This window comes from Camellia sinensis, chromosome 4 (genome assembly GCF_055761805.1).
Source record: "Camellia sinensis isolate YWXY chromosome 4, ASM5576180v1, whole genome shotgun sequence".
NCBI lineage: Eukaryota > Viridiplantae > Streptophyta > Magnoliopsida > Ericales > Theaceae > Camellia > Camellia sinensis.
This window is the reverse complement of record NC_138964.1, coordinates 15,295,267-15,316,592: the sequence shown is the minus strand read 5'-3', so window position 1 is coordinate 15,316,592 and position 21,326 is coordinate 15,295,267. Positions and strand designations below refer to the sequence as shown.

General features: G+C 33.1%; 1 non-coding gene across 1 annotated transcript; it reads right to left on the bottom strand.

Annotated features, from left to right (window-relative positions):
- Positions 1 to 7,206: 7,206 nt before the first annotated feature.
- LOC114317291 (protein PSK SIMULATOR 1) lies at positions 7,207 to 15,633 on the bottom strand. Its single transcript, XR_014366062.1, has 13 exons — positions 15,318 to 15,633; positions 14,538 to 14,987; positions 13,474 to 13,799; positions 13,259 to 13,351; positions 13,078 to 13,168; positions 12,552 to 12,648; positions 10,814 to 10,911; positions 10,013 to 10,082; positions 9,022 to 9,125; positions 8,627 to 8,743; positions 8,298 to 8,374; positions 8,113 to 8,157; positions 7,207 to 8,006 (listed from the first exon to the last, which is right to left on the bottom strand). It is a non-coding gene; the product is annotated as a protein PSK SIMULATOR 1 (transcript).
- Between the last annotated feature and the right edge of the window lie 5,693 nt (positions 15,634 to 21,326).

Sequence of the window (21,326 nt, the reverse complement as noted above, 5' to 3'; positions counted from 1 at the left end):
GGTTGGTTACTGGTTGTAATTGTATTCTCATATCTGGTTGTCTATGCTTTCCATGAAACCTATACGTTTTATTCGGATCTACTTTACTACGTCCTGTATTGCTTAATGGTCTTCTTCCTCCTACTTCATAATGCATTGGTTTTACTGGATCTTCTACCGTATGTTGTGGGTTGCTAGTTCCTATGCTTTCCATTGTTTGAGTGTTCATATAAAAAGTGTCTTCTAGGTTAGTTTGTTTTGGTATTTTAAATATTTTGCTAGGATGTATTTTGTCTTCTAAAAGATCATCTACATATTCGGTATGGAACTCTTGATCTAAAAATGACACTGCTTCATCATGGGTATCTTCCCTAGCTATATATTCATAGTATCTAGTATCTAATATCTTATTCATATCACTTAGGGTGAAATTTTCCAAATCTATCTCATCAATATTATATATCTTATTTTGTGATATTGATTTTTCTTCTGTTATTACATAAAGCTGATTTATATCACTATGATTATCTTGATTTTCTTCCCTATCTATACTACTAAATTCATTATCTTCAGATTTTTCTGGTGCTACATATGTGTATTGAGTAAATCTTACTGCATGGCTTCCATCTGTTTTTTAATATAATAAATTATCTTGAGGGACTAACCTATTTTGTCCTAGAAAATCTCCTAAATTCCAATCTAGTGCTGTATTATCTTCAGAATTATATTTTTTAGCTGATAGTACCTTTATTCCTTTTGCGCCTAACATCTTAACTATTTGATCATTTGTAAGTCTATAATGGGTATTGCTTTCTGAGACTGCTAAGCCTAAAATCATGTGCAAACTAATAAATTCTTTTCTCCCTTTTTCATTTTATATCCTCTGCTTTTTATTCCTATTTTTATCTTCTTATGAAAGGTCAAAGTTGGTAAAAGGAAATATGGTGTAAAATAAACTATTCCTTCCTTCGAATTCATATCTAATTCATAGCTGCCTAAAATACTTTGTCCTCTATCATTAAATCTATCATCATAAAGACATACAAAAACTTTAGCTCCTAAATTTTCTCTAGTTAAAGCCCTATCACAACTAATCCTAAGTGAGTCATTTTGAGGTGTTCATTTACAACATATTTATAACTTTCTCTATTTATTAAATTTAGCTCTATTTTTTCATCTTCTTGCGTTACACTAATCATTTGTTCACCATAATATTTAAATAAATATTGTTTTTTATGAATTTTTCCTAGCTTATATACATATTTAGCTGGAATTAATTCTACTTTTTCATTTTTAAATTTTTCTATTTACTGTTCTACATCTATAAATTCTTCTACTTTAACATCTTCATTCTCACTACCCTTTTTACTGCTACTTCATTTTACTAGATGTTTAAACATTTTTATTTTCTATAAGTTCTACAAACAATTTTCTTTGGTAATTTAAGCTTTTCAAAATATTTAGTTATATCTTTTTCGTTTATCCAAGATTGGGCTTTACTTGCTTGTCGTTCTATTCCTTTTCCTTTTTGAAGTATTAGTCTTTCTTACAAAGCTAAACGATTTTCTAAACTATGTAGTTATTCTGATAATTCTTCAAATGTTTCACACAACCGAATAAGAAATAAGATTTCTATATTATTTTGTCTTACAAATATTTTATCTGACTGATTTATTCCTTAATAGCTACTAATTCCCTTTGTGTTATTATGAAAGTCTTCTGCTTGTTTTAAAATAATCTGGTAGTCTCTATTAGCCTTTTTATTACTACTCATAAATTAAGATCTTATTAGTTGTTCTAAAATTTCTAATTTCTGTTTTAAATTATCTTTAATTTGATTGATCTGTTCTATTTGTCTAGCTATTTGATTTATCTGATTATGAATTTTATTTCAATTAATTGCTTAAATTCTAATTCTATTTGCTTTGAGCTATTAACATTTATGGCTGAAATTAGAGTTTCTATTTCTAGCTTGGTTGGGAATTTTTATAAATTTAAATCTATTCATTTTTGTAGGATTGAACAACACTGATCTTGGATTTAATCTAATTTTTTGTCTTGATCTTTAATTATACTGCGAGTATTACGAAGATGATCTATAGATGAAGTAAAAAGATTACTGATTTTATCTACGTCCTTTTTAATATTTTTTTGCAAAATTAATCTGATGATCTATAATACTATTTAGCTGAGAATTATGTTCACTACGGAGTGATGTGTAAAAGTACCTTCAAAATTACAACGAAATTTATTTTTATCAATATTAAGACGATGGTTATGATTGCTAAGTTCTAAATCTAAATATTCTACTCTTTTCAAACATAAAATTAAATCCGACTTTAAAATTATTAAAAGCTACTATGAAATTTATAACTAAATTGTTCAAAAATAAAAACTACTCTATTTCCGTAAGCAAATGCATAAACTAACTTAAACTGTCCTAAAATCGAGCACTGCTCTGATACTTTTTTTTGGGGGGGGGGGGAGTTAGTGGTTTACCACTATTTTGAAGTTGGGCTGAGAATTATCTAATTAATTCTACAGTTATGCTAATAAATCCTCAAGCTGTTTTATGGCTAACTGTAAAGCTTCTTGTTTTATTGTTATTTGTCTATTTATTTGTGTGGTTTTCAAACTATAATGTACTAGAGATTTATTGGAGGCTAATGATAACAGAAATTGATATCTTAGTTTTTGATCTTCTAATTCTTGTAAAAACTCAGTACTGGATCTGATTTTAATTCTAAGTTTTTCTTCTAAAAGTATAAAATTTTGATTCTAAAATTTTTATATGAAAAATATTTCCTTGTTATTTCTACTCAGGTTGCTCTCCCTGTATTCTAAAATTCTTTTTCTTATTTGGTAAAACTATTTTTAGGCAATGTTTGCTTTCATTACATGTACTCCCACCTTAAAACTAAGCTTCGTTTAACATAGCATATTTTTATTTTCCATTCCTTACCTTTCCCTTTCTACCTACAATTTACCCTCAATGCCAAACCACGACTCACATAGGTTCTTTAGCTAAGGTCACTCAGTAATGAAATAGAAAACAATAGATACTATGAAGGTTCAAAGCATGTAATATTAATGAGCAAGCAAGCATTCCATAAATTTGATTTTTTCCCAAAAAGAAAATAAATTTTAGAACAGAAGAGTTACCCTTTTGAAATATCTAAAGAAAAAGAGCGACTACTCACACTTCATATTAATATGTAATATACTTACAAAGATTAACTCCGCTAGGGTTGTTAACAACTCTGTCGATCCCAAGCCCGAGTTAAGGAGGAGAGTTGTGTGTTAGATAGCCGACAGCTAACACATAAAAAAAGTCGCTCGGATCCCTTATGACAATTAATCCTACTTTGAATCATTTAAATGCTAGGTCGTTACCCTTAAGTGACACGTTGCGCCTACCTCTGGGTGTTTCGAAAAGTGAGCAAGGGACGCCGCATCAACGCCTGGGTGCGGTGAAAAATGGGCAAAGGTTCCTGCGTTTTCCTAGACGAGCGCGGATAAAGAAACTAGTCCAAGACTACAGGTTTAGGGTAACCACTTGGAATATAGGAACCTTAACTGGTAAGACGATGGAATTAGTAGATGTTATGATTATAAGGAGAGTTAGTATAGCTTGCGTACAAGAAACTATGTGGACGGGTGAGAAAGCTAGGCAAATTGAGGATACCGATTTTAAACTGTATTATAGTGGTAAGGATAGACGTAGGAATGGGCTAGGAATCTTAATTACCAAGGGTCTTGTAGAAAATGTAGTGGCGGTCATTAGGAAAGGAGATAGGATTATGTTAGTTAAACTAGTTATTGGAGGGAATATAATAAACGTTATTAGTGCATACGCCCCTCAAGTAAGATTAGATGATCAGACTAAGAGGGATTTTTGGGAGCAAATGGATGAGATCTTGTAGGAGATACCCATAGGAGAGAACCTGGTTATAGGTAGAGATTTTAATGGCCATATAGGCATAGATAAACTAGGCTATGAAAGGGTGCATGGTGGATACGGTTTTGGTGATAGAAATGAGGTTGGAGAGAGTATCTTAAATTTTGCGTTGACTTCTGACCTGGTGGTGGCCAATACTATGTTTAAAAAGAGGGAGGAGCATTTGATAACCTTTAAGTGTGGGTCAATTAAGAGCCAAATAGATTACTTCTTAGTGAGAAAAGTAGACTGCCTTAAATGCAATGATTGTAAGGTGATTCCTGAAGAAAATCTGACCTCTCAACATAGGGTTTTGGTACTAGATTTATGTTTTAGAGGGCAATACCAAGCTAGGAAGGATGGTGAGCGTCGTAGGACGAGATAGTAGGACCTAAAAAGGGATAAATTAGAAATATTTAAGAATAAAATGGATAAGGAAGGTACTTGGGACTTGGAAGATGATGCTAACACTATGTGGAACTCGATGGCCAATTGTATGAGGAGAATCTTAAGGGAAGTGCTTGGAGAGTCGAAAGGAATGGGACCCAGCTCTAGGGAAACTTGGTGATGGAGGGAAGAGGTTCAAGCAGTAGTTAAGGAAAAAAAAGAGTGCTTTAAAAAGTGACAAAAGGATAGAACTAAGGAAAACCTTAAGAGCTATAGATTGGCTAATAAGGAGGTCAAGAAAGTAGTGAGACAGGCTAAGTTGAAAGTTTATGATGACCTATACACTAGACTAGATAGTAAGGAAGGAGAGAAGAGAGTATACAAATTTGCTAAGATACGGGAGAGGAAAATAAAAGATTTTAATCAAGTTAAGTGCATCAAAAGTGAAGATTCTAAGGTATTGGTGAAGGATGAAGAGATTAAGGAAATATGGAAGAACTATTTTGAGAAACTATTAAATGAGGAACGTGGAGCTACGGCAATAGAGGAAGAAACATCCAGTAATATGATTAACCAAGACTATAGGTTCGATCGCAGGATTAGAAACTTTGAAGTGGAAATTGCACTTAAGAAGATGAAATCCAATAGGGCTTTAGGACCGAATGATATCCCCATTGAAGCTTGGAAATGTTTGGGTAAAAAAGGGGTTACTTGGTTGACTAGGTTGTTTAGCAAAATTTTATTGACTAGGAACATGCCAGATGAGTGGAGGAAGAGCATTTTAGTGCCAATCTATAAGAATAAAGGAGATGTCCAGAATTGCAACAACTATAGAGGAATCAAACTAATGTGTCATATAATGAAAGTGTGGAAGAGGGTGATAGAACGCCAATTACGAGATATAACAGAGTGTCAAAGAATCAATTTGGGTTTATGCCTGGCAGGTCAATAATGGAAGCGATACATCTTTTGAGGAGAGTTATAGAAAAACATAGAGAAAAGAAAAGAGACATTCATATGGTGTTTATCGACCTTGAGAAAGCATATGATAGAGTGCCCCGGGATATAATATGGTAGGTGTTAGCGAAGAAAGGCATGACAAAAGGTTACATTGATGTGATTAGGGACATGTATGAAGGAGTGGTGACCACTATTAGATCACCTGCTAGAGAAACAAATGAATTTCCTATCACTGTAGGGTTACACCAAGGATCTACCTTAAGTCCTTACCTTTTTGCTTTAGTTATAGATGAGTTGACGAGAAATATCCAAGATGACGTACCATGGTGCATGCTTTTTGCAAACGATATATTGCTAGTAGATAAGACTAGAGAAAGAGTTAATACAAAGTTGAGGACTTGGAGAAAAGCTCTTGCATCTAAAGGTTTCCGGATAAGCAGAACTAAGACAGAGTACATGGAGTATAAATTTAGTAACAGTAACAATGAAAGTAGAGGAGAAGTGAAGATTGAGAATCAAGAACTGCCTAAGAGTGAACATTTTCGTTATTTAGGGTTGATTATCACAACAGCAGGGGAGATTGATGCGGATGTGGCCTATAGGATTAAGGCAAGATGGTGTAAATGGAGAACTGCGTCTAGGGTACTGTGCGATAGACGAATACCCACTAGACTTAAAGGTAAGTTCTATAGAACGGCTATTAGACCGGCGATGTTGTATGGGACAGAGTGTTGGGCAACTAAGAAACAACATGTAGATAAGATGAGTGTGGCTGAGATGAGAATGCTAAGGTGGATGTGTGGCAAGACTAGACAAGACATAATTAGGAATTAGTGTATTCAGAAATGGGTAGGAGTAGCACCGATAGAAGATAAGTTGAGAAAGAATCGATTAAGATGGTTTGGTCATATTCAACGGAGACCAACAGAGGCAGTAGTAAAGAGATGCGACGCTGTAACGGTAAATGAAAGTGTTAGGGGACGAGGTAGGCCTGAATTAATGTTGGTTAGTGTTGTGAATAGAGATATGGATCTACTTAATTTGACTAACGAAATGGCCTTTGATAGGGCCGAGTGGAGAAGAATGATTCATATAGCTGACCCCATTTGATGAGACTTAAGGCTTGGTTTGATTTGGTTTGGTTATACTTACAAAGATTATGTTACAGACTTTGAGATTCTGAAAGACTTAAACACTTAGAATTTTTTAGAGTCTGAGAAGTTGGAGAAAATTTTTGCAAAGAAGAGTGAAGGAAAATTTTTCATTGCTTCTTCCGTTGGCATAAATGCCAATTTATACAATATAATAGAAGGATAAAAACAAAAACCCAAGACCTAGACTTAATGCCTATTCCAAACTTACGGCTAAACTTTTTACAAAAGTCTAAAAACCTAGTCAAGCCTAGTCATAGGCTTTTCAAAAATTTATACATATAATGACATATATTAAATACAAGGACTTTGTGCACAATTATAAGCATATTTTTGACGAACTTTCTACTACTCTAAACATAGATAAAAACAAATAAAGGGTTAAGATAATGATGTCGGGTACTGCTTTGGACCCCATCGCACATCATTCAATCCTCTCATCTTGATAAAATTCTCCTTTTCCATTAAATATAGTAAACAATGCTATAAGAAAGCTCCTTAACTGGGAAATGGTTTTTTGCTTCTGATTGCCCTCTACTCTTGCTCAATCTGTGGTGCTTTATTAGCCTGTTTTTTGTAGGGGTGAGAATGGTCCGGATTGAACCGGATTGAGATAAAATCAAGATCAATCCGTTATCTACAGTTCCTGAAAAATTAGAACCAATCCAATCCGTTTAAATCATGGAACCAATCGGAACCAATCCATTTAAATACGAATTGGATCGGTTTAAGACCACGGATTCACATAATTAAATAACAAAAATATATATATATATATATATAACACTTTAATTTTATAAAAATATAAACATGGCGCTATATTAGTTCTACAATAGCAATATGTTTTTCTATAATAGTGACATACTGTTATAGAATTTAAACAACCATAAGAAAACTAGTTTCATCATAAATATTTAGACCATTACAAATTAAAACTAAAAACTAATAAACAAAAGTAATAAAATAAGATATTATACGGTTTTAAGTTTGAGTTTAGATTTTATATAGAATAAGAGAAGATACTATGGGGGAGGATGTATAATAAAAATATAGACTATTTGTATACTGTCCGGATCAGTTCCAACCCGGAACTATGGGATTCAATCCGGAACTAATTCGTGGACTACGGATTTTTAATTCTTCAATCCGGAACCGAACCGTGGATTCAAAAAACCAATCCAAACCTATCGAATTGGATTGAACTGGATCGGATTACGAATTTCACGAATTCCTTGCTCAGCCCTAGTTTTTTGCATGGAATCGAAGTCCTGACTCTTACTTAATCCTTTTCTCCACTTTCTATTGTGTCCGGTACCATCTCTTGGTCCTCAATACTTTGCTTAGATGATGAGGCACTATTGGCCAATTGCTCGGAATGCTGATTTGTCTCTTTGAAGGATGTGTCACTTGAGGCTTTGATGGGCAATCTCTTCTCACTACCATTTGCGCTAACCTTGGATTCTTTTATCAGATGGTTAAGCCACACCAATAGCTCAAGAATACAAGCTTCGGTCCTTTCCCTGTCTGCGTGGTGAAATGTCTCAATTCGAATCACTTCAATTGGTCCAGCTGGCTTCCGATTTGATTCTGACCTGTACTCATAAGAGCCCATATTTTATTTCAGCCTATAGAATATTTCAACAATCCCAGTGGAGAAATAAATGAAAATATGAATAAAAGCCAAATTTCTTTACTCACCCCGTATTTGCCCACTCTCCAACCCAACCAAATCCATGATGGTCTCTAAATTCAAAATTTTGCAACCAAACGCAACAAAAATGAGAATCAGAAGAATGCGAAAGGGAAATACAAGTACAAATACAAATACAAAAACATTATCGCCGAAAGGAAATAAATGTTTGCAAGGAGATTGGTTATCCTACTTTGCTGTGTTTATGGCAGTGGGAACAAGCCAGCTCAATGTTTTTTCCATCTCATCTTTAATTTCTGTAGCAGTGAGCTGCACACAAACAAGAAATACTATATGAAACACAAAGATAACAACAGAGAATGTCATTCAAAGCATTACTTGGAGTTGGAGCTTAAAATTTTCAATGATCTAGCTGCTACAATGAAAAATGCTGAAAAATCACCCTTTGCTTCAGTATATGAATTTCCTTTTATTTTCATATATTTTTATAAGAAATTGAATCGATCACTTGAGAAAATGAGGACAAGAAAAATAATAATAGAAGCAACATCAGAAGAGTACCCCTTCTTTTACATGAGAAGACTGAAGTTTGGACCGCAAAGTTGATCTCATACTTGGTGGAAGGTTCTTGTATAATGTTTCCCTTAAATGGGAAGGCATAGAACTGCATCGGGCTACCTAATCATGTCAGAAAATAATTCAGTAAAAAGGACCTAACACATGGTTTAAGGTAATGCAAACCAAAAAAAGAAAAAAAAAAAAAAAACGAAACAAAACGAAAAAAGATAGCTTCAGAACATATAGAAAGTGCACTGCTAAATTCAATATATAACAACTACTGTAAGTTAATATAAGCAGTGTCTAGAAAACCTCACCAAAATTATCAATCAATACGAAAAGAAATCTAGGATGCAAAGTTACAGAGATGTCAAATATGAAGAGAGAGGTATACTCACAATTGTGTCAATCTGGATTACAATGTTCGCATAATGCAATGAAAGACCAGCAGGTCCCAATCTTTGTTGATTGGCCAGAGATCCTTCTGATGGTTTATCACCATCTGCAGGTCATCCATTAGGAAGGCATTATCACAAGTTTAAAAACACTCAGAAATTGTTGAATGAATTCCTAAAGTTGGTAGGCCATCTGGCATCACGTTTGTCTAATGTTGTTCATCATCCCAAGAAAAGTATACAGTTATACATACAAACTGTCAATTAATTAAAAAAAAAAGAAGTAAATAAGCCTGTTTGTTATGTTCGATTCTAGGCTTGTAGAGATTGACTCAACAGCTTCCAAAAGGCGCTCATATTGGATGGTGATATGAGCAAGGACAAAGCAAATTCATATGCTCTTCATAGTTGAATCTTTTTGTTTGGCACAGACTCTACACAAGGTGTATACGAAAAGTTTACTCCAAAAAGACAACAAAATCATCTAGGCATCTACAGGGATGTACAACTCCTCTAAGAAGTCAGCAAAGTGAGGAGAAATGAAAATTCTAAGCCACAAAAATGAGACAAAAACAGTACCTTCAGACTCAAAATAGACTTCTGACTGTTAGATCACCACTAGTCCCAAAGTATATGCTTTTAAAAAATAGGCCCAACAATGTATATCAAGCTAACACTCCCCCTCATGCATGACCCATTTCCTCCATCTCTTTTGAAAACCCTCCTAGACGCTAGTAGAAAATTGCTACCATTACTATCACCACCACATTTTCTTCCCAGATGAAAAACTTGCTATGTAATTAATGAAAAAAAGAGAAAGTACAATGCAATTTTGCATATAGAACCTTTGACACAGTACACACAATTCTATTCTTTTCTAATGACTTCAGAAATTACATGAGAATAAAATAAGGTTAAATTAAACAGTCATGCATCATGGTGACAACAAATAGACTTGCTCTTTAACATGTAATGATGTAAAATAAATGCATACCAGCATTGCCAAAGATGTTATGCATCTCCCGATTCAAAAAGAGGACAATATCAACAAGTTTCTCCATGACCTGTATTCCACAATATTGGATTACTTTTCTAAAATGTACTTAAATTTAATTTTTTTTTCCCTAACAGCAACTGGTTGTGTCTGAGCAAAATAAGTAAATCATTTCACACAAGGAAAATCAGTGAGATGTAATAGGAAAATGATAGCTTTAAGCAGAAGTTCAAGAGTGAAATGGATAGGCCAAATCAGTAATATCTATTGCTAGGGAAAAGAACTATATACATAATAGTACCAGAAATAGAAAATAAAAGAGCCATCAAAGAAACTGTAAATACGTATAATTAGTTTGTACAAAATACATTCACCACACAATAGCTCATGTACTCTATCCTAGACTGTTTGGTACTTTTCATTTAGGATGTCCCAAAATTGTTCTCACTTTGAAAAGTCAAGGAATATGATTTATAGCTTCCTAAAATAATCCTTAGGTAAATGTGAAAGCATTTAATAGTGTGATTAGAAGAAAAGCTCCAGAAACCGATACTTAATTGTAACTGTAACATCTAATAATTTACACACAAAACTACTACCCCACTCCATTGGGAGTGGAAACCACATCTACTCTCCATGTGAGTGGGGAGTACTTTAGTGTGTAAATTAAGGGATGTTCCTAGAAGTGTTGTTTGTCATAGATGAAAATAAATTTAATATTTGTCACCTTAAGAAGTCAGGTTTTCAAAGATGGACAAACAAATTGGAAAGAGGGAGTATGCAATTAATTCCAACAGCTACCTCTTCCAAACTCCTGGACCAGAGTGACTTTTTCTTCAAGCTTTTCAATAGTTTCCTTTGGCTTTTTAAATCAGCCCTCAAAATTGCAAGGTTATCACCTGAGGATAAAAGAAAAATATTGGCTTACAGTTAATTTATTGATAAAGATACTCTTGAAGAAATTAAACTTTAATTGATAACTAAAAACGCCAACCAAATGCATAATCAATGACTTTGTCATGAATTCTATGGAAGTTTCAACAATTTCATCAAGATTAATCACATCATAAGATAAACATCAACATGATCCCTATAAAGTATAGAGTGGAACTTTAAAAAGTCATACATAAAACAGTAATTATACCTGCAAAATAAAACAAATAATGGAAATAGCACGACTCCACAAAATTACACAGTGCAAAGGTACCACCTGTACTCAACTAACAACAGAGATGTCGTAAACTGACATATAGTATGGATTATTTGATACATAATCAGACAGATACTGGAACCCATTAAAAATATGTAAAGAAACACTTCAGCTGAACCTGACTAGCTTTCTACATACACAAATTGCAGGTAACATTGATAGCATTTTCATTGTTCTCTCAGTTTCTGCATGCATATAAGGGGGTCTATGCCTTAAATCAAACAACGAGACTCAAGAAGAAAATAAAGAGGTGTTAGCACTGTAGAGGTATTCAGCAGTGGGTTGGCATTTCTCCACATGGTCGGAAGATCATATGGTGGTGAGACTTTATTTGTATTTTGTTGTTGCTCAAGTTTTGGGCATGTAAAAGTTTGGTTCACCCATTCTTTGGAAATATTATTGTGTAACATTATTATTTTGGTGATAGTGAAGATATCAAATTTGCCCCGTGGTTGTCTCCTTTACACTGGAGGGTTCTCCTCATAAATTTGGTGCCTTGGTTGGTTGCCTGTTATTCTCTATTTTTATTTGTTTACTTGATTAGTTTTATTGAGTACTACGCATATTATTATTGTCTTGATTAATCTTGACCAGGTGGTTGAAATTATTTGGCCTATTCTTGTATCCTTTGATTCACACTTGATAGTGGTTGGAGCGTTTCCCCAACATATGCAACCTAATAAAGAAAATCCGAAGGATTTTTTATGCTTTCAAGATGTCAACATCCGTCACACACACACACACACACAAACACATATATATACTTCTTTGCAAGCTAATTAAGTGGCAGAAAAACCAACACAAAGTTGTCATCATCTAACATAACATTAGGTCTGGCAATAGGAATTCCATATGGAGATTAAGAACCAGATATCAGAACGTAAGTGTAGACTTTCATATTGTTTCATATGAGTGCAACTTTGGAAACTGAAGTATAATTTGCATTTATGAGAGCAATCCTTCTCCATATTGAGGCTCAACATTTATATTACTATGCTTCCTGCCTGCAATAAGGTAGCATGTTGTTGCTTCAACTAAAGAATGCATGCAGGCTGTTTTTTCTTTTTTAATGTACAATCTCAAGATCTTAGGACATGGAGACTCAGCTAAGTTATCATATCCAACTTCTACTCATCTGAGTTTCTGGGCAAAGTGCTAATTAGACATAAGTGCTTACACCCATTTATGTGATACAGGAACTTTAGAAGGTATATTCTGAAATTTCAGACAGATTATGTATATTTTCCTTCGTAACTTCATTATACAACTGGTAACTGTTCAATAGAAGACACATACTGAACGGTATGTAGATATGGATAGTGAAATCACCTCTTTGAGTCGAATATGGATTATCATCTTCTTGACGCTTAAGCTGAGAATCTTGCTCAAAGAAACGGTCCAATGCCTGCAACTCCTGGTACAACTCCTGTGGCCCAAAGAACTTTAGTATTTTCCTTCCAAAGTGTGAAACACCCAAGGCCCATTTACAACAAAAAGAATAGGATTTATGTTTTTGGAATTCTTTATACACGTTCATTCATGTATTAACATTATCTTAAAAACTGAAATATTGTCACGTAATTCATTTCCACAATTGGATTTATGTTTCACTTAGCTGTTTTGAATCAGTAAATATTATTTATAGAGATTGGATTTTGTTTTATTCAGATTTTGTCATTTAGTGGTAGATGGTAATTCTATTGTTATGACATGGATTGTAGGCCTAGATGTACCTTGGGCTAAGCCCCAATGGTCCACGGCCGGTCATGACCAAGACCAGTAATGGGGCTCTTATACAACTAATATTATGAACATTTGGAATTAGAATCTTTTTGTAATAAATGATGATACTCACAGCCGTGTATTGAACCAAGGTCATTAATTTCTGAATCATCTGGTCTGCTTCTTCACGCAACTGATTATGAGGGGCACGTTGTTTACTGCGTCTGGAAAATAAAATACGCAATCAGAAAAAAAAAACATGGTAAACATTAAATAGATAAGTTCAATAGCAAAACAGTAATGCCATAACTTACTTCTCAAAGTAAAGGTCCAAGTTGTGCCACTGAGGATCTTTACAACGATTTCCAAAACGAACTACTTCTCCTGAAAAAATTTTCAACTCTTCCCTGTAGTAAATAATCAAATTTGCTATCTTAGAAAAACAATAGATAATACAGCAATAATCATTTAGAGTAAGCTTAACTGAAGCAACTATTGTAAACCTTTTATTTCCTTCTCTCATACTGACCTCTTATCAGTGGCAAAAATAGTTAAGAGTTCATTTATGTCATTTGACACTAACTGTTGAACACCTTCTGAAGTAAGCACCACTTCTTTCAACTGTCGCATGCTCCGTTTTGAAAGGGACTGCATAAGACTGGAACCCTTAACAATTGTGTTAGCAACCTCAAATGATAAAATTTTAAGTTCATTGCCTTTAGTTGTCACCCCAGAAACAAAGCCACTGCTTGGATTCAAACTAGTCATACTGCTTCCAAGTGTATCCAAGACTTCAACAGCCTTCCCAAGGCCACGATTACGAGCTTTGCCTAAGCGTGAACTCCCTTCTGAAACCTGCAACACTGCAGCACTTAGTAGGGGTTTTACAAATATAATCTAATCAAAGCAATTAATCTTAACTGTTTGCCATGATCTACAAATAGATTGTAGGTGTGTGTCTTGACAGCATACTTCTATTCACTATGTAAAATGACGTGGCCATCCTCAACACTTTCACCCTATTAATATAACCACAGAATATCACTGTGCAAGCATGTCACTCCTATGGATTTTAAGTTTTTACCTCGAACCTACTCTAATTCTTTTATTTTCATGAAAATCTCTATTCTTTATATTTTAAGAAGAAAACTAAAATCAGTTCATCAGTGTGGGATGACTCAAGAATTTATTTCCATGTCATCAGAAGCGGGGGAGGGGGGGGGGGGGGGAGGGGGGGGGGTGGAATGATATGTCCCATTTAGGTCTCGCTTGAGAAAGAACTTGAAAAAAAATTTAAACATTGTTTATCTTGTCAACTGGGAAAGGGTTCTGAACCAAACATTGGCATATGTACAACATGACCTCTTCCTGTTAGAATGTAGGAAGGACAATATAGCATTGGTATGGTTGAATAAAAGCAATCCAATCAGTTAACACAGTTCAGTATTGGCTAATATTAAATAATCCATAATAAATGTATAAAACAGCTAACCAATTGAAGCTACATGAAGAAATTATTTTACAGATTCTCAAGCAAAACCACAGTCGGGGAGAATAAAAAAAGAAGGAAATGGAAAGTATGTTTGTATTAACCTTTGCGGCCTTTGCCTGCTTAGACCTCATTGATCTAGATTTCTGTGATAGAGACCTCGGAAAACGTGGAATTCCATCATAAAAATCATCCTCATTGCTCCTATATCCATCTGAACCCTTCTCATGAAATGAACTTGATTCTTTCAATGGCTTCTCCACGCTGCTATCGTGCACTTGCAGAGGAGTGGAATTACTCAGCAAATTTGATTTAATCTCATTTTCCGAGTTTGATTTAACCCCGTTTGGTTGATACTCTGAACGACCAGACCCATAATAATCAACACGACCGTTGCTATTTGAGAACCTATTATGAGGAATAGAATTCTTCGAACTACGCCCTCCCATTGTTCGTCTCCTAAACAGAGGTTGTTCAATTCACATTCAAGTTTCACATATGAATTGGTCTTCAACTAGTCCTAGTTGCATTCAACATAGTATTGCCCCCAATCACTGTTACCAAAACAATAATTGCAACCCATCAACAAGAAGTTTCAACAATAGTATTGCCCTTCCAGCCCATTAACAAGAAATTTCAATTTGCCCAAATCCATAAGAGAAGATATTTAAAAAAAAAAAAAAATTAAAAATACATAGCAAGCTACTTAATTAAGAAACATGTATAAGATGGATATGTAGAGATCAAAAGCATGCTGATATGAATATATGAGATTATATATACATAGATATACCCATATATGTAAAGTAATAGAGAATACAAAGATCAATTCAGCAACTAGATCCTGAAATTAAGAGACCATATCATAATAGAAATCAAATTACCTTGTTAGCTATTGATTTCTAAGTGAACATAGACAGAAGTGAGATAATCTGTACACACACAAAAACATGTATGTATATATATTTACATGAGAAAGAGAGACGATCAAGAGAGAGAGAAGGGGGTGAGAAATGAGTTCTGGGTTCAGGTAAAAGTGGAAGAAAGAGAGAGAGAGAGAGAGAGAGAGAGAGAGAGAGACCTGGGAGACGGTCAATGGAATCGAAAGTCAATGACGACACCAATTCCGACCCCCCGCCAAAATACAAAACTATTCTCTTTTGTTTTTTTTTCTTTTAACAGAAAAAAATATATAGTGCCATTTTGGCAACTTAACAAAAAGCCAGCGTTTTGAGCATTGCAACAAAAACGCCAGCCATGCAAAAACGCCAAGAAGCCCGTTTGGAAAGACCAAAAACGCAACACCCAAATTTACCAAACTATCCTTAGAATATTTTAATTAATTAATTTAAAAATTAAAAAGTGAGGATATTTTAGTCATTTTAGAGTGATGTGACACTTTTAAAAAATATTAAATCAAAAATCAAAAATTAAAAAAGTCAACTTTTTACTAACTTCCCAAATCACTTCTAAAAAAGCTAAAAAATTTGATAAAAAACCAAAAGCTAACTTTTTATCAACTTGATATCACGGTATCCGTGAACTCAAATTATAGAGTAATGGATTGTTAGTCTAATTTAACTTAATTTATAGAAAGGGATCTATTACTAAATCTAATATCAAGATATTAGTGAATCTCATCGATCTTCCTAATAAGATTAAAATTTTGATCGAAAACACGTGAAATTTTTATAAAAAAAATCACTCAAAATTATATTTCGCACCCTCAAATGTCAAACTCGACTCTGGCCACCATCCCGGTGGTCTACAAAACTACTATTCAGAGCCCAACATTTTGTTATAACTATTTTTCTAATTAAGAAAGAATATCGCATGAAATTAAAATAATAAAAAATAAATAAACTGAGTTTTATTTTCTTTTACTATTTTCACACGAACAAAATTTGAAATCACGTTATCAATTGACAGCTTTTATTATTATTATTTTTTAGATATTTGTGTTAAATTATATGATACAATTTCTGTTTATAATTTATTAAATAAAAATAAATTAAATAAATTATTTAAAAAATATTATGTAAAATTTGAGGGAGGGGTGTTTTTGAAACTACGTTAATCTACGTGGCTTACAACTTGTTTTATTTTTAGAGTTGATATCAGTTACTTGGTACATATTACAATTTATTAAGTGAAAATAATTTAAATAAATTAAAGAAACTCATTTAAAATTGTGAAATTGATGCTTTTGTATTTTAATTTTTACTTTCTGATTATCTGTTGTCCCAAATAGATCCCTTGAATTGTATCAAAAATTAAAGTATTTTATTTTTTTACCACTCTCATTCTAAATAAATGAAAGAAATTTTATAATTTTTTATTTATCTTTTCATCACTTTTATCTTAATCAAACTTAAATTATAAACAAATAAACATAACAATAATAGAACATTCTTAGGTGGGAGATGTTTGTTGTCAAAGTCAACAAAGGAGGCCAAATAAAAAAATCAAAAACCACATATGATTGTCATGTCATGCTTAGGCAACTAATAAATTATATTAAACCAAACCGGTCTGAACCGGAGAATTGGTCAATTTTCTAAGCAAAGGAGCAGAGCCTCGTGCAATCACATTCTTTATTTTGTCCAACTTGAAACCATGTTGGCTTTGTGGATCAGGGCAAAAATATAAAGTAACAAAAAATAAAAAATGCTCTTCACTAATTATTGCATCAGCAAGCATATAGGACCGCTTGTTTTCAAAAATATAATAATGGAAATTCGTAATGTGAGGATTGATAGTGAAGAAATTAAATAAAATTATATTTATTTTGATGATAGTTATTGATGTAGGAATTGTTAAATTATTTTGATATAAAATAATAAAAAAATAAAAAATACAAGAACATTAAACATTAATGTTTCAAAAAAAATGCCCAACATGAAAAAAATAAAATAAAAATAAATAAAACTATGATGTTTACTTAACAAAAAATTAAATATTAATGTTCAAAAAAAAAATACCCAAAATGTAAAAAATAAAAAAAAATAATTAAAAAAATAATCTGGCAAACTATTGTCTAATACCAAATTTCAAGCCTCCATCCTAATCGCCTCCTCAAGGTTCATCCTAATTTGGAGGGGATTATAAATTCCTTCTCCATTTTCCAAAACAAACACAACATTAGTAGATCTCACTTCCATCTCAATCTCAATCCCCCCTCTATCTCTTAAAATAAACGGGGTCATAATGCATTATAGTGGTGTTTGTATAAGATTATTTAGTATAATTTTTGCTTACAATTTATTAAGTATAAATATCTTAAGGAAAGGGAAAAAAATTAATTATTTATAAGCTAAGAGATGAGTACTATTATTAACTTTTATTTTCTGATTATCCACTTACAACCTACAATAAGTTGCATCACATTGATCTATTGCTACTTTTTCTTAATGTATGCTTATTCATTAAATCATGTTTAGAATTTTTTATATTTTGAATTTCTCACATCATCTAATGATTGGAAATACATCAAATTTGGAGCATGAAAATGAAGAATTTGAAAATAGATGATCATTGACTATACTTTTTATATTTAAATAGTAAATTTTACTTTTTATTATTGTAAATAAAATTTGTGAGGCCTATTTTGATAAATAGGTTAAAAGTTAATTTTTTAGCTTTTTTTTAAAAAAAATGTAACAAAAATAGAGAGGTAATATGACCAAAAAAACTAAAAATCTAACTTTTTTACTTTTAACCCAGTTACCATATATTTATTATTTTAGATATGATTTTGTATATGGAGGCTTTTTCTCGACTTTTAGATAATTGAAAAAAATTAATTAAATCTTTATGGTTATGGCCTTTAAATATCATTTCAATACTAATTTAAAATAATATTTTAACATTCAAGATAAAGTATATTACACAACAATGATAGAGACCACTAATTTTGGAGTTCTAGAAAGACATAACACTCAATAAAAAAAAAGAAAAAAAATACAACACCAAGTCAAAACATCAAATCATTCATGGTGGGGCCTACTGCCACATCATTAGTGATGACACTAATTAGTGCTTTCACTCATTTTCCCTCAACATATTACTGCTTCCATTTTGGAATGAAAGTTGGTTATGTTTTTATTATTTGCCTTAAAATGGAACTCTCAGTAGAAGAAGTTTTGGTTTTCATTTTGATATTTTACCAATAAGATTTCAAATTTCAAATTTGTTAGTGGTAAAGGTATCATCTTATAGCAAAACCATTTTGTCAGGTAACTAAATGCAATAACCCTCAAATAGGTTTCAATTTCACATTCCTAAGCAAACAAATTAATTCTATTATATAAAGTGTACCCCTCATTTGAAGCAAGCACTATCTCGTTTTTTTCTCTTTCTTTGTTCCCAAGAATGCCCTAAAGGTCTCCTCCAATAAATGTTAAATGGTTTTTCACATTTATCAAATTACCTAAATCGTTAACGTTTTCTCATTAATCACACCACACAAAAAAATTGAATGTAAAATTGCAAATGTATCGTATTTAGGGGTGGGTGCGGGTCGGTTGCGGCCATGAAACCTCAAATCCGCCATCCGTCCGTCAGATTCGCAGATTGGAGAAAATCAATCCGCATCCGTCCGCCAATCCGGCGGATGTGGATTGAGCGGTTTGGCGGTTTGGCGGATGAATGCGAATCGGTTTGGCGGTTTAAAATTTTATAAATTTTCAACATAATTCAACTTGTGCACTTTCTCAAAAAAAAAGAAAAGAAAGTATTACAGTTCACGACTCAAAAAAATATTACAATTATTGCATGCTTCATCCAAAGCAAGAAAGTTTGAAACTTTAGAATATCACAATTACTGCATGTCTCATCCATATACTACAATCACAGCATACCTCATCCACATAAAGTATTACAATTTATGATTCTTAAAATATAAAAATAATTTCAAACCACCAAAATCATGAACAGAGTAGTAGTAGAGATTGTATGTCTCTGTATTGTTACATCTATATCTGTTTTTTAAAACAAAAACCAACCAGCATATATCATATTTTCTATTTATTATTTTTAGAGATAGATTTAAAAACAAAAAAATATAGATAAATAATGCGCTTATTTTTTTAATTCAAAAAAGATATTCAAGTTGAAATTTTTTTTTCAATAGAATATTTAAACTCTTTTTTAATTGAAAACACAAACAGAATATTTAAACAAACTGAAAACACAAAGTCTGATAAATTACTATGGGTGCTCGCGGTTTGGCGGTTCGGTTGCGGCCAAAGAAATCTCAAATCCGCCATCCGTCCGCCAGTTTGGCGGATTAGAAAAAATCAATCCACAACCATTCGCTCGTCATCACGTATCCGTCCAAAATGCGGCGGACCGGTTCGGTTCGGTCGGTTTTGGCGGATCGGTATATCCGCTGCTCACCCCTAATCGTATTTGCACCCATAGCTAGTCCGTCTCCCAAGTCCTAGATAGATGACACCAAATATATATAGAGAATGAGAGTTGTAAAACAAAAGGAAAAAAGATGTAATGTATTCCCAGTCATTTTTTTCATTTCTCTTTCCAAATCGCTCATCAAATCCCTCAACCAAATACAGCATTAGGTTCTCACCTGCAGATCAATTGAGAACACTAGCAGCATTGAAAAGTAAAAAAAGAAGAAACCTAATCCCCTGAATCATCTTCTCTGCAATTGGGAGACCACAATGATATACCACTTGATAATGGTCCGTGTAGAGGGTGAATTTAAGCTCTTGTAGAATGAAATGAACACCTGTGATGTTGTGATCAACTCTACAAAACACACACAAACGGTAAACACCTTGGGCTGGTTATTGGAAGGCCATTAGGCCCTCCGATGCTGAAGTTAATGTCAGAAGTAAATTACAAAGAGTATGCTTGCAAAAAGCTTAGAGTAATCAGTAGTTAATTCTCACATGCCTTTCCAAAACTGGAGAGTAATATAGGTATGATGCATTTATACACATGGCTAATCAATCTGGTTCTATATAAATCTCTTCACAAATTTAAATTCAAATTCAAAATTCAAACACAATATTAATCAATCTGGCTATTTAATGTGACATATCATGCACTTCTCAAGCAACACATAACATGTAGCCCCCCAACAAGATATCTATCCACACAAACATAAAGAATCTTCATGATTCCAATTTGCATGAAAAGTACACTGCTATTGAAATAAACCCTTGTGGAACTTCAAATTTTCTGCAAAAAGAAAATAGAAAATGCTATGAAAGTTGAAATACATTCCCATTTGATAGCCAAAGAGGCTCCTTTGGCTCAGGAGGATGCACACTCACTATTTCCAGCTGATCCACAACCCTAGAATTGAAAGGCTCACAAATCTATTTTACTTGATGCATAGATGTTTTTGTAAAAAAAAAAAATTTATTCGAGTATATTAAAATTTATGAGTATCTTTTTTTGACAGTAATATTTTATTTATAGAGATAAATCAAAAATGATATGCCAACATGCATCAATACCTAAAAACAATCAATTCCAGTGAAAAACAATACACCAACTAGTATGGAACTTGTACCCGTGAGGGCTAGCTTGAATGGTAAGTCGCCAAAAAAACAACCAAGTGGTTTTAGGTTCAAGTCCCTCATCACCCGATATGTGAAGCTTGTGGGTGGTCACACATATCTAGAATTTTATCCCATCTCTCACCGAAAGTGGGATCAGGGGTTCCTCATCACATATATAAAAATAAAAATAAAAACTGGTATGAAATCCATAACTATGTTCAAGCCATGAATCAGTAAGCTCATAACACAAGCAGTAATGCATATTGCTTTCACCAATAAAATGATTTTCAAGAAGACAAAAAGGAAAGAAAAAAAGGAATACAACCTATAGAAGGGTAAAGTACGAACATACCACAGAGAAAA